This window comes from Helianthus annuus, chromosome 8 (assembly GCF_002127325.2).
Source record: "Helianthus annuus cultivar XRQ/B chromosome 8, HanXRQr2.0-SUNRISE, whole genome shotgun sequence".
NCBI classification, from domain to species: Eukaryota; Viridiplantae; Streptophyta; class Magnoliopsida; order Asterales; family Asteraceae; genus Helianthus; species Helianthus annuus.
Genome location: NC_035440.2, coordinates 55,597,000 through 55,607,977, shown reverse-complemented (window position 1 = coordinate 55,607,977; position 10,978 = coordinate 55,597,000). Strand labels below are relative to the sequence as shown.

The window sequence follows — 10,978 nt, the reverse complement described above, 5'->3', positions numbered from 1 at the left end:
CGTAAACGCCAAACTCACACACCTACGTTTCCTCGTGTAGAAGGACTAGGTGCTCCAAGCTAAATCATCCACCAAACTTACTCTCGGAACTTCCAAGTCAAGACTTGTAAACCGTGAGTATACTCGATCCCTTTTTCCCCTTTACACTTTGGGATGCAACATGTATACCTATACAAAACAACTTTTATGCTTAAACAAAACATACTCTATCTATGAACGTGACATGAAACTATTATGAATATTTGCTATGCTTGTATGCTCTATGAACGATTTGGAACGTTATATGCTCATTAACTTTGCTAGCCCACCTTAACAATTATAGCGCTATAGGATTAACGCCCCGCCCGCTATTCTAATTGGGTATTGTTAAGTTAAACATTACCACCCCGCTGAACGATTGGGATTAGGCTATTTTTATGCGTTGTATTCATGGGTTTGATCATATTGTACGCCAAAAATTGCATTGCTAGTAAATTTATTCATTTAGTAACATGTTGGATATGAGTTTTATTCTATTATGCTATGTAGTCAAACTTGTATACTCGCTCTTTGCTTTTGCATTGAACTCTATTTTAATACATGTTGCAGGTTGATTATTGAAGTATGGATGAACGATGAAACAAGTTTAGGGTGGACTAGATACACACCTAGATTAATCTATCTTTGTTGTTATGTTACAATTTGAAACTATGTTGTTATTTCTATTTGAATCTTGTATGACAATTTAGTATTGCAATGAAATTTGAATTTAATTAAATTTTGTCACATAGTGTTATGACGTCTCTAGCAATCTATACACACTTCGTGTCATCCCGATGTTTCCGCCATCGGTTGGGGTGTGACAGATTGGTATCAGAGCCATAACTATAGGGAATTAGGAAAATTGTCATGCTTTTGCCCTAATCTATAGTTCTAGGAATTTTGCCTCTTATGTGTTGTTTAAAACTTTTGTGCTCTACCATGCATGCTTCCTAGCTATACTTTTGATTAAATTTATGTGCCTTTCCTAAGGCTAACACGAATACACTTATGCTATTTTTATACTCTTGTAACATCAACGAGAAGAATTTACCAAAATAGGCGTGAAACCCACAATTTGGTAAACGACTCTCATTCTACCTTTAATCTATTTTGCACGAAATTTCACCATTAAGCTAGGAGTGACATCCACAACTTAATGGTAATTTCCATTTCAACTCTAGTGGACCCTCGTCAAAGTGTCAAAATTTTATTTTGATCGACGAGTACTAACCACATTTAGGGTACGAAATCGTCAAGTTAGGGGTGAAACCCGCATCTCGTCGATTAAGTCCCATTCCTCGATTTTTATTCTCGCCAAAGTCCCGAATGTTTCAATCATTTAGAGATGTGTAGTAACCGGAAGGGTAAGATACCGTTAATCGCTTCTCGACGAGAGTATCTTACTTATAGGCCAAAGCACAATTCGAAAGAACTTTCGACCCACTTTGGAATAGTCGACGTTTCTCTACCCGAAACAATCCAATGTTTTATTGAGCCTCTCTTTTATGTATCTCAATTTATATGTGATTTTATACTAGAACGTTCGTTCATTTCAAAATGTCGTTTTAAACATTTCGCACGTTATCGCAATCACAAACAATAATAACCCCTCGTGAACAAACTAAATTTACAATGCTTTCGTTTATTCATGTTATGCTATGTGGAATTCATGACTATGCTACATGAAACGTTTAAACTTTTATGCTATGTAAATCAAATTGAAACTTTTATGCCATGTAAATCAAACGGAACCTTTTATGCTATGTGACTCTTTATGCTATGTGATCAATTCCATTTTTTTAAAACAAACATTATGACCAAGTCTCATCTATTCCCTCTTTTCGAATTCGAATTATTTTTGAAATTTCACTTTTACACATATATCGTACAAATACTTTATCGTACATTTATACATTATTTACATGCATGATTTCACATAATTTTATTTATACCCCTTGTAACAATAAATTGAGACATATCATCAAGATGGGAGTGATTTCCTTACCTTGACGACTAACTTCGTCTCTTTTCTCGTCTTACAACGACCCCGCCAACGAATTAGGGGTGATTCCCTTACCTAGGTGATCGTTACCAATATTTTCCTTAATATACTATATTACGTAAACATGATCACGTTTGTATCTACATCGTTTATCATAGGCCAAATCCCTATTTATTTCAACATGCAATGTTTATATAAACGAATTTCTTATTCTACAATCTATTTTTATATAGCTCATACACACAAAATTCTTAACCTTTACCATAAACGCTTATACCTCGATTTTCAAAATTTACGAAATGCTACTTATCAACCTAGTTGGTTTAATAAATCCATTGCCCACGAAATTTTGTATTCAATGTAACTATTGAAAAAAAAAAGGCTCATCTTATGTCCTTAAACTAGAGATTTTCTATTTTCGATTGGGAATCAAACCAACTTTTTCACGCACACCTACAAAATACCACCAATGTTATTCAATCATTTACAAAATTTCTTTCAAAACTAGTAAAATGTTTTATTAAAGACGCTTTTTCAACAATCACTAAGATCGTATACCAAAATCCTTTTTCTTAAGAATTAACGTTGTCACAAAAATCTCTAAACTTCGAATTTCTTCTTTAGTGCAAGATCATTTAAAACGATGCTAACTTATTTACTTCTAGAACCTTTTCAACCATTATTCAATACGTCAATTTAATTTAAAATGTGTGGGCAAGGAAACTTCATAAGAACCAACCAACTTCAACGTATGTAAATTTTCTTTTTTTAAAACAAGAGTAGCATTTCCTTTCTTTCACAAAGTATAACACGCATAACCAATAAATATTTTATGCTCTCTTTACATTTAGATTCTATATTTCATGTCAACTCAATCTATTTTGATTTTAATTAAACGTCACGCTTTGCTCAAAACAACTATATATGTATATCATTTTATGTGCTTTAGTTTATATCTCGTGTCAATTACACTTATACCCTCATTTTGTTTTTGTACTCAAAACTTCTCGGCCTTTCACATGCTTAAATTCGTATGTTACGATTAATACCACATACAAAATTATTACTTATTACACTCATATCCATATTCGTATTTATGCATCTTACGCTTACACATTTATGTTTATTTTCATAATCATATACGTTGATGCGTGTGTAGTGTAATATATTTTTGATGAGTATTTAAGCCCCTTTTTACACTTTTAGCCAAGTTTTAAATTTATAAAACACGATATTTACTAACACTAAACACACATATGGGCAAGTGCACCCATCGTGGGCATAGTATAGTGTTGGTAAGATACCGAGGTCGTCCAAGGACACAAGAGCTTTTAATACCGGTTTATCCTCAACGTCTAATCAAATCAAAAAGTGAGAAAAATGTTTTAAACTAAGAAAAATAAAAACTAACTAAATGCTGAAAAATAAAATAAAATAAAAACAGATAGACAAGATGAATCACTTGGATCCGACACGTGTATTAGTATAACCTTTGATTATTTTCGCACTTTTGCACTTGTTTAAGAGATTATCTTAGTTATTGTAGTAGGCCCCTCTTTTGAAGGTGACGTTACCCTCAACCCAGTAGTTTGAGTCAGCAAGGATACAATCCTAAAGGGTCGGATTATTGAAAGATAATGAATTAAGTTATTAATGCAAATTGTGGTAGGCCCCGCTTTTGGCGGTGACGTTACCCTCGGCTAAGTAGTCTGAGTCAGCAGGGATACAGTCCTAAATAGCCGGGTTATAGTATTAATAGTAGTTAACTTATGAGGGGGTCAAAGAGTTTGGATCCCCGCCATCCAATACCTATGGGCATTGAAGGAGATCCTACTAAATTTGACCCAGGTCCCAAGCAGGACCTCTAAACGCTGAACAAGGGCAAGACCCTTACCAAACCGTTCCCTTAACCCCCGACCAGGTAGCCAACATACCTCCATATAGACCGTGGAGATATGAATGGTGAAAATCTTTTATTTTATATAGACAGTAAAATAACGCCAAGACACCACGGACAAACGATAAGGAAAGATCACCTTCAACATAAGTAACTAGTTATTAAAGTCATTAATACAAAACCAAATAAAAAGTGCAAAAGATTAAAAATAAAAAGTATTATACTAAACACTTGTCTTCACCAAGTGATGTAAGAGACTTAGGCAAACATGGCCTTGATTGTCAAGAACTCTTACTATCAATCTTGGATCCCGAGACGACTCACACACTCTACGATGGACAATGGATGATGGTGGTGGATGATGGTGTTATGGTGGTGGTGGGTGGTGGATGAAGTGTGAGAGAGGTGGTGTGCCAAGGGATGAAATGGAATGAAACCAAGCTCCCCTATTTATAGGCTGAACAGAAGGCTGGGCACGGCCCCGTGTCCGCTGGACACGCCCCCGTGCCCGTCTGACATTCTCTCTCTTCATTAATTGTAATTCGCAATTACAATTAATGCGCCTGTTGTACTTTCACCACGCCCCCGTGCCCACTGGACACGGCCCCGTGGTGGGCAATGGAAGCTTCTACTGGTTTGTCTTTTCTGCTGCTTCCTGGGCACGCCCCCGTGTTCGCTGGACAAGGGGCGTGTTCAGTCTCTGTTTTCTCTTCTTTGCCTTGGGAGGTGCCGTTGAGGGTCCGGGCAGTCTACTTTTGTTCCTTTTCTTGTATTTATGCTAGAATTAGTTGTCTTTTTACTTCTTTTGTGATTTTGAGCTCATTTCATCCTGAAAATACAAAAGGAAGACAAAAACACTCTTTTTCCAACATTAGTACTAAAAAAGGGTTAGTTTTATGCCTTAATTGATGTGATTTATATGTTGCATTTTACACACATCAAATACCCCCACACTTGAACTTTTGCTTGTCCTCAAGCAAAACTCTTTAAATGTGGCTTACACATCCCAAATGGAATAGGTAGAAGAGAAAGTTTTTAGCTTGTCCTAGAGTGTCGGGAATCCAAGGTCTTTGTCAGTTTTATTTTTATTTATTTACAATCCTATTCGTTATGATTTATTTTGAACGTTTCATAAGATAAATTACTTATTTGGGCATAGCATGCCTTATTAAAATTCCATTTATATACAAGTTCACATACCTCACGGGGGATCACTCAACACTCGGCCGAAGGTGTATATTTTTAGTGAATCACTCGAGAGCGGCATGGAACTTACGCCTTCCATAGGCTTGCCAAGCAATCAATCCTCCTCCTTTTTAACTTTTTACCTTTGTAAATATCAAGAGGACTTTTTGGGTGAAGGGTTAGGCTTGGGTTAAAGGTGGGTGGTTGGGTTAGTGGTTAGTAAAAAGGGCGAAAAATCGTAAAAGCGTCGGTTTTCGTAAAATACCTTGTCTTTAGCGACTTTTTATTTTGAAGTATTTCTCCAAACAAGCTTTTATATAGCTTTTGTTTGTTTTTGACTTCATCATTGTTGTTGTTTTTTTTTTCATCACATAAAAAGGCGAGTTTACGAAAAACCGAGCTTGTTACTAAAATAAAGGGTGAAAAATAAAAAAAGGTTTTTGGTGGGTGAAAAGGGTTTTGGGGTAATGAAATGAAAAGGTTTAGGCTCAAAGGGGCTATCTAGGGGGATTTTGGGTAGGTGAAAAAAATGAAAAATAATGGTTTTGAAAGAAAAAATGGTTAGTCCTAATGCCTCCATCATTTACTTACTTAGGTTTAAGTTGGTAAGGAGCGGGAATGTATTGTCGTGGCAAGTTCTAGATTTGTAAGAACCCAGCGGCTATTCACACAAGAAACGAAAAATGAGCATTTAATCTAAATATGTATATTTTTATGCTCAATAAAGGCTCAAAACTCACTTTTGTGGGAATGGGTTTTTAATGTGATCAAGTATATATAATCGAATTTTTAACTAGTTATGCCGTTTCATAATTTTCTTATGTTGGTTCTTTGTTATCACGACGCTATCGGTTGTAAATTTGTAAAAATATAACCTTTTTAGAACTTGTTATTCCCAACTTAAACTAAGACAAGTAAATAAAAAAAAATGAAAAAGTTTTTGAAAAAAAATTTGGGGTGTTTAGCGGTTCCAATAGAGTTTTGTGTAAGGCTTGTATTTAGGATTTGCAAAATTCAAGGTTTTAGCATCCCCCCACACTTAAATTACACATTGTCCTCAATGTGTCCAAAAATAATGTTTTTGGTTGATTAGAATGTGTAAAAGTGGTTTAAAAAAGCAAAGATTTTTGTTACTGGCATCCTGGACACGGCCCCGTGGTGACCGGGCACGGCCCCGTGGTCAAGTGCCAGTAACAAAAATTAGAGAATTGAAACAGAAGCCTGGACATTGGGGCGTGTTCGCTGAACACGGCCCGTGTCCAGTTACCTGAACTGGGTGTTTTCCTGCAGGGGGCTCAGCACGGGGGCGTGTTGGTTGGGCACGGCCCGTGTTGAGCCTTCTGTGATGGAGATTTGTGTCGGGTTGCTCTGTTCTTCGTGCATGGTTCCATTTTTCTCGTTCCCTTTTTCATCCATTACCACCATGAGTGTATTTTATTCTGCAAAATAAAACTAAAAGATTAAACTAAACTAAGGATAGTTCCGCGGAATGCCTCCGTGGTGCGCCACGTTTATAAGGGTCCTTGGCTAGACCCGATTCGAGGTTATATATTTTCTGAGTGGGATGCTTGGCGTCCCATGTTACACCGTCGGAGAGCATCATCCAAGCTCGAATCAATAACCTTCATGTAATTAACCGGGTCGTCATCTTCTATTCTCTTCCCAACTCCGAATTTCACTTCATCATCCCCATACCTCAAGGTGAGTGTTCCGTCATTCATATCCACCACTGCTTGGGCTGTGGCAAGGAAGGGTCTCCCTAGTATAAGGGGGACCTCGGTGTCTTCCTCCATATCGAGTATGACAAAGTCAGCTGGATAAACGAATCTGCTTACCTTTACCAAGACATTCTCGATGACACCTTGTGGGAATTTGACGGATCGATCAGCGAGTTGTATGCTCATTTTTGTAGGGCTCGTGGTTCCCAAGCCGAGCCTTTTGAACATTGACGAGGGCATGAGGTTAATGCTAGCCCCTAGGTCGGCTAAGGCATTGCGAACGGGCGATTCCCCTATTGAGCATGGAATCGTGAAGCTTCCGGGATCGATTTTCTTTTGGGGAAGTTTATTGAGCACGAGGGCAGAGCATTCTTCGCCTAAATTAACTAATTGCAAATTTTCAATTTTCCTCTTATGCGTAAGGAAGTCCCTCATGAATTTAGAGTATTCGGGCATTTGGGTTAGGACTTCGATAAAAGGAATATTGACGTGCAAATGTTTTAACAGACTTTCGAACTTTGCGAATTGCTCATTTGTCTTTTGACGAATTAACCTACCGGGGTACGGAACTCGAGGAGCCTTGGTCGGCTCTGGTGATGGAGGAGAGTTCTTCTCCTGCAGAGGTGTCGGTACTGTTTCTTCCGTTGGCGGTGGCACTTCTGCAGGCCCTACGGTGCGGTTTCGTAGTGTGATGAGGTGAACTTGCGCCTTTGGTTTTGTTTCGGTATTGCTAGGTAATGCGCCTTGCGGTCTCTCGGAAAAATTTTGAGCTATTTGATTTAATTGTTTTTCTATGTTTTGAATGCTAGCTTGTTGATTTCTAAAATTAGATTCTAATTGTAGAAATCTTTCCGAGTTTTTCTTATCAGTGTCAGAGACGAGGCGAGATATAGTATCTTCGAGCCTTTCTCGTCCACCTTGTTGTTGAGTGAAATTTTGTGACTCATTTCTTGGTTGCTGAAAGTTTGTTCGTTGGGTTTGTTGGTTACTACTATTGCCGGGTTCCCTCCAACCAAGGTTTGGGTGGTTTCGCCATCCTTGGTTGTAAGTTCCCGTTGGAGGACCCGACGGCCTAGGTCTATTATCAATGTAGTTTACCATTTCTTGTTGATCGTCTGTTTCTTTCATGCAACTCCAATTTTCATGTGACCCACCACACCCTTCACAAGCCATAACCGAGACTGTTTTTGTCATTTCCAATTTTTTATCTTTGAAGAAAGGGCCTCGATTTGGGCTTGTAAAGAAATGCTTTCATCGACCTTATGGGCGCCCGGGGCGATAGACTTATTTCCCCGGGGGTGTGCCATTGAAAATTGGTTTGAGCAATTTCCTCAATTTGATTATATATTTCGTGTGGGCGTCGATTACCTAAAAGTCCCCCGGAGCTAGAATCAAGTGTCTGCCTAGTGTGTGGCAACAATCCATTATAGAAAGTGGATACCTGTTGCCATATTGCGAGGCCGTGATGGGGACACTTGCGTAATAGCTCCTTGAACCTTTCCCAAGTTTCATATAAGGATTCCCCGTCCTCTTGTGAATATGTATTAATTTCAGCCATTAACTTAGCAGTTTTAGCAGGAGGGAAATACTTATATAGAAATTTTTGGGCTAGTTCATCCCAGGTGTTTACCGATCCAGCTGGGAGGGTGTTGAGCCAAGCTTTCGCTCGGTCTTTTAGTGAGAAGGGAAACATACGGAGGCGGATGGCGTCGTTTGATGCTCCATTGATCCGAAAGGTATCACATATTTCCAAGAAATTAGTTATATGTAGATGGGGATCCTCGTCCGCAAGCCCGTGGAAGGTTGCGGAGTTTTGGAGCATTTGTATCAAATGCGGCCGAAGTTCGAAGTTATTGGCTTCGACATTCGGAGCATTGATAGCGGCGCCTAGATTACCTACGGTGGGTCGTAGATAATCCATAAGGGTACGTTGTTCCGCCATTGGAGGTGGATCACCCGAAACCTTCTCGTGGTTTTTGGCTTTTAACCTTTTTCTGAGAAAGCGTTCGGGTTCTTCTAGTGGTTCTTTTATGTCTTTATTGGAACTGGAGCTCATACACTACGTGAGGGTGGCGTCGGGTTCCAAGTCCTGCAATAAAAACAAAAAAAGAATGTTGGTCAGAAGGTTCACCACGGCCCCGTGTTGAGCGAACGGCCCCGTTTTGCACCGGCACGGCCCCGTGGTCAGCCTTCTGTAACTTGGAAAACAAAAACTGCCAGTGACGATGTTGAACACGGCCCGTGTCCGACCAGGCACGGCCCCGTGTTGAGCTCTGCAGAAGCTGAAAATCTAAGAAAAAATCCTAAAAATTAAAGAAAAAATAAAAATATGATTAGGCCGTTGATTCCTAACTTTCTTAAAATCCTTGTGTCCCCGACAACGGCGCCAAAAACTTGATGCGTGTGTAGTGTAATATATTTTTTATGAGTATTTAAGCCCCTTTTTACACTTTTAGCCAAGTTTTAAATTTATAAAACACGATATTTACTAACACTAAACACACATATGGGCAAGTGCACCCATCGTGGGCGTAGTATAGTGTTGGTAAGATACCGAGGTCGTCCAAGGAAACAAGAGCTTTTAATACCGGTTTATCCTCAACGTCTAATCAAATCAAAAAGTGAGAAAAATGTTTTAAACTAAGAAAAATAAAAACTAACTAAATGCTGAAAAATAAAATAAAATAAAAACAGATAGACAAGATGAATCACTTGGATCCGACACGTGTATTAGTATAACCTTTGATTATTTTCGCACTTTTGCACTTGTTTAAGAGATTATCTTAGTTATTGTAGTAGGCCCCTCTTTTGAAGGTGACGTTACCCTCAACCCAGTAGTTTGAGTCAGCAAGGATACAATCCTAAAGGGTCGGATTATTGAAAGATAATGAATTAAGTTATTAATGCAAATTGTGGTAGGCCCCGCTTTTGGCGGTGACGTTACCCTCGGCTAAGTAGTCTGAGTCAGCAGGGATACAGTCCTAAATAGCCGGGTTATAGTATTAATAGTAGTTAACTTATGAGGGGGTCAAAGAGTTTGGATCCCCGCCATCCAATACCTATGGGCATTGAAGGAGATCCTACTAAATTTGACCCAGGTCCCAAGCAGGACCTCTAAACGCTGAACAAGGGCAAGACCCTTACCAAACCGTTCCCTTAACCCCCGACCAGGTAGCCAACATACCTCCATATAGACCGTGGAGATATGAATGGTGAAAATCTTTTATTTTATATAGACAGTAAAATAACGCCAAGACACCACGGACAAACGATAAGGAAAGATCACCTTCAACATAAGTAACTAGTTATTAAAGTCATTAATACAAACCAAATAAAAAGTGCAAAAGATTAAAAATAAAAAGTATTATACTAAACACTTGTCTTCACCAAGTGATGTAAGAGACTTAGGCAAACATGGCCTTGATTGTCAAGAACTCTTACTATCAATCTTGGATCCCGAGACGACTCACACACTCTACGATGGACAATGGATGATGGTGGTGGATGATGGTGTTATGGTGGTGGTGGGTGGTGGATGAAGTGTGAGAGAGGTGGTGTGCCAAGGGATGAAACGGAATGAAACCAAGCTCCCCTATTTATAGGCTGAACAGAAGGCTGGGCACGGCCCCGTGTCCGCTGGACACGCCCCCGTGCCCGCCTGACATTCTCTCTCTTCATTAATTGTAATTCGCAATTACAATTAATGCGCCTGCTGTACTTTCACCACGCCCCCGTGCCCACTGGACACGGCCCCGTGGTGGGCAATGGAAGCTTCTACTGGTTTGTCTTTTCTGCTGCTTCCTGGGCACGCCCCCGTGTTCGCTGGACACGGGGCGTGTTCAGTCTCTGTTTTCTCTTCTTTGCCTTGGGAGGTGCCGTTGAGGGTCCGGGCAGTCTACTTTTGTTCCTTTTCTTGTATTTATGCTAGAATTAGTTGTCTTTTTGCTTCTTTTGTGATTTTGAGCTCATTTCATCCTGAAAATACAAAAGGAAGACAAAAACACTCTTTTTTCCAACATTAGTACTAAAAAAGGGTTAGTTTTATGCCTTAATTGATGTGATTTATATGTTGCATTTTACACACATCAACGTATTCATACACTTTACATTATACTCATGTTCACAAATTATACATTTACGCCATACTTATGTCCA

General features: G+C 39.1%; 1 non-coding gene across 1 annotated transcript; it reads left to right on the top strand.

Moving 5' to 3' along the window:
* Positions 1-8,280: 8,280 nt before the first annotated feature.
* On the top strand, positions 8,281-8,387 carry LOC118481519. The gene has a single exon (XR_004865727.1). It is a non-coding gene; the product is annotated as a small nucleolar RNA R71 (small nucleolar RNA).
* The last annotated feature ends 2,591 nt before the right edge of the window (positions 8,388-10,978 follow it).